General features: G+C 41.1%; 1 long non-coding RNA gene across 1 annotated transcript in view; it reads left to right on the top strand.

Moving 5' to 3' along the window:
* The window catches only part of LOC106531409 (uncharacterized), a 16096-nt gene extending 12976 nt beyond the window's left edge, over window positions 1–3120 (top strand). Inside the window, exons 2-5 of the long non-coding RNA XR_001311906.1 lie at window positions 1754–1954; window positions 2029–2143; window positions 2782–2887; window positions 2990–3120. This is a non-coding gene — a long non-coding RNA (uncharacterized LOC106531409). The remainder of the gene's footprint in view (window positions 1–1753; window positions 1955–2028; window positions 2144–2781; window positions 2888–2989) is intronic.
* Window positions 3121–3681: the final 561 nt, after the last annotated feature.

Raw genomic sequence — 3681 nt, 5'->3', positions numbered from 1 at the left:
GTGTGAGGGTCAGAGCTGTGAGGGTCAGAGCTGTGAGGGTCAGATCTGTGAAGGTCAGAGCTGTGAGGGTCAGAGCTGTGAGGGTCAGAGCTGGCTGAGTTGCCGCACATTTTCACGTCAAGTTTGGGTTTTTAGAAATCACAAACTTTGTGTGAAAAGTGGCGTACACAAGTTTCTGGTCCTGTTTTGTGCAAAAACAAGCTTTTAAAAATCAGACCACTGAACAAAATCTATTTGTTCACAGACCTTGATGAAGGAGGACCATAAAAAACTGACCATCTCACCAGGAAGAGGAAAACGGGGGTACCCCCTTAAAGTCAGGTGTGGGGTCAGAGCTGGCCAGCAAACTTCTGTTTTTTTTAGCACAGCTGTGGCCCTGTGGGGCCCCTGTCTGAAGGGACAGATTACAATGCTGTGAGTCATGTGGCCCTGTGGAGCTGGGGTCCAGACCTGAACTGGTTTTAGGTCCTAGGCTTTCAGTCCCACCTGTGGCTCTTTGATTGCATGAAATGATGTYTTTATTATTTCTTGTTTCTGTTTGTTTTTCTTCTTGCATCTGTTTGTGTGTTTATACTGATTTATGTGATTTGCTCTGTGAGGTGTTGAGTTGTCTGTTCTGCTCAGCTGTTAGTGATGTTGCTGTGGTGATGTGTGTTCATGAATTTCAGAGGCAGAGACCCTGAAGGACCACTCAGTGAAGGGGGTCTTTGTTTGGGCTGTTTAATTGAAACAACATTTTTACTCTGAAATGAGCCGCTTTTGTTTTTCAGTTCTATTTTATTCAAGGTTTTAATGATAACCAAACAGAATGATGTTATCTGATGACTAAAWACAAACTGTTCAGGTTCAGGTTTAGTCAGATTTGCAGAAGATTTTCTTTCATTTTGTTTCATTTTCATGTCAAACTGCTGAATGTTCCAGAGCTTTAGATGCTCTGCTCTGTTATTGGGACTATCAAGGTTAGTCTTTTAGTAATACTCAGATACTCTGATATTCACATACAGGCTTGACTGATAATGAAAACACACTGAGGAGTAAAAAGGTAAGGTAGTTGATTTTACAGGTGAATCACACCAGGAAAGTCCTTTGGTCCATACCAAATGGTGAACTTAATTTTTTTTCCTTTGGTGCTGTTTGCTTTCACATTGAGCTTTTAGCAAGTGGACTATAATTAATAAATAAATCCATGCAGTTGACAGTCATTACTCCTAGAAATGATGGGGGAGGAACAGAGCAGGAAATAAAGATGGTTCTGTTAATACAACTGACTATAAGAATATCAACAGCAGCTTGTCAAATGTTGAGAGCTAAAGGAGATGACATGCTCCATGTTCCCTGACCCACAGCGGCTCATTGTTTGTAGCACAGTGTTAGCATTAACAACACTGGAGGGCTAATGTTGTTTAACTACAGTTGCCTGTGAAGTCCAAAATGGTGCATATTTCCTGTAGTTGGTTGGTTCTGAGGCTGGTCTGTTTTCACACCAGAAGCGAATGAAGACCACCTCAAAAACAGGTCTGATCCAGTTGTTTGATCTGCACCAGGGTTCAGGAGTGTAAGAGCTTTCTAAAATAAAATTTAAAAAATGGTCTGGACTAATGGGGGATCCAACTCTGGTCGGTTTAAAGAGGATCAAATGTGTCAGGTGTGAATACACCCTCAGGAACTGTGCAGGTCCTGAAAGAGAAGGGGTATACGTCAGTTTTTGGTTTTAGAACAGTGAGGTAAATAATCATGTGTTCTCTGTCTTCAGGTTTCACTGAGGAGGCAGACATGGAGGAGGAGGCAGTGGAGTTCCAGAGGTATGGATCAGATGTTCCAGATTGTTTCTTTGCAGAAGGATTTCTAGAGAGGCGAGAGTGACAGGTCTGAGGAGATGACATTAGCCAGCTGATTGATCCAGCATGTTGCTGGCATGGAAGAGGATCATGAGGAGGTTCCAACCAGGAAACAAGTGAGTTGACAGAAACCACAGGAGAGTACCTTAACACAGAAAGAAGCCAACATTACTCAATGAATCTTTCATAGAACAAACTTGTGGCTGTACCAATCAGTACCAAGAATGACTGAATGTTCCAAGAAGGGATGGAGCTCTCCCCTCAGCTTGAAAACCAGCTGGGCCTCATCACCAGATCAGGAACAGGTGAGTAACTCCACCACCAAGGTCACTCAGGATCTGCAAGGTGAGTCAAAGAACACCACAACAGAATCTCCACAGGGACTGTGTTTTATAACAAAAAACTGTTGGTTTTATGTGTATATTGTAGTAATACAGCATTCATTCAGTTTTACTCTTTTACTCATAGATCTCAATTTTAATGAAAGGTTCAAATACAAATATTAAATCATCTATTATCATTTATAAACACAGTTTTCCTGATAAATATCTGAACCTTTGATTTTAGAAGAGACTGAACTGTATTTTTGTTATAAAAGAAACAGAAGGAAGAGATGCTCATTGTAGCCTTTAATTCTGTGGTAATTATTGGCTCCTTTGTATCTACACCCAGTATGTTGGGTTTCTGGTCACAGATTCAGCTTTTATTGTTCTGCTTCTAAATAGTTACTGCACTTCAGAGGCTAATGGAAAGTGCAGTTTTTATTTATTTTTTGGGGGTGAAACCACTGCAGACAAGTGCCTGCAGCCTTAACGGCTCACATCTACTGTATCCATTGGCTTCTGGCCAACATCCAACATCAGCTGAGTCTCACCTGGAACAGGGCCATGTGCACATAAATATTGTAGTAAATTGGCTTGTTTGTGTTCATGCTTTCTGATAGGTTCCTGTGATCATCACCTGCACCTGTTGTGGAGTTCCTGATGAGCTGCTGGGCTTCATAAGCTGTCTACACTGTTTGGTCTGTGCTGATGATTCTAACATTTATGGTAGTGTTTAAGCCAATTCTAAGTCTATAGTAAAATATTTTTTGTACTTACCTTTTTGTCCTGTGCTCAAGGTGGATTCCCTTGTGATTTCTATTCACACAGTTGCTCAAACTGGCCATCCAGGAAAAAGCCCACAGCCTTTGAACCAAGTTTGGAACCAAACATCAAAGTGTTGCTCTAAGGATTTAAAGCCACTCTGCCTGAAGAAACTTACCTCTTGGATCACCTCCTCCTTCTGTGCCGTTCCCCACCAAAGTCCCTGTAAGATAAGAAAACTTTTTTTTTATTTTCAACATTTCACTATTCAGAGAATCACTAAAAAGAACCATGCTCACCTCTGTGCTTCCCTGCTCTCCACAGCTCATGACCAAAGTTGTTCACTTGTAAATAAATATCACTTACCTTTTTCCATCCAAGTCTTGGTCTGTTACTCAGTACTGCTATTTGGTTGAACCTAATTTTATGTCAAATATGGGCAGTACTGGACGTCAAATAACACTCTGCAAACATCAAACTGAGTGCTGTTATTGCACAAAGCTCCTTATTTCAGACTCCAGTGACCTATATTACAAAATACAGTAGCTGCCAATGGCTTGGCCCAGTTTTCTGTTTGTGGGTCTTCATATTTTAAATGCAAACTGTCTTGTGGCAGGAAATAGAAATGAACAGTTGAGTCCAATGCTATGTTCTTAATGAGGTAACGTGTGATGTGTTCTGGATGAAGCTTGGTTATAGACCACCATAGTGCAGGAGGAGATAAGGAGTGAGAAAAGAAGGGAGACACATTGTTGACA

Source organism: Austrofundulus limnaeus, unplaced genomic scaffold, assembly GCF_001266775.1.
Source record: "Austrofundulus limnaeus strain Quisiro unplaced genomic scaffold, Austrofundulus_limnaeus-1.0 Scaffold629, whole genome shotgun sequence".
In the NCBI taxonomy this organism is placed as follows: domain Eukaryota; kingdom Metazoa; phylum Chordata; class Actinopteri; order Cyprinodontiformes; family Rivulidae; genus Austrofundulus; species Austrofundulus limnaeus.
The sequence above is the reverse complement of the archived record's forward strand: the minus strand, read 5'-3'. Positions and strand labels throughout refer to the sequence as shown.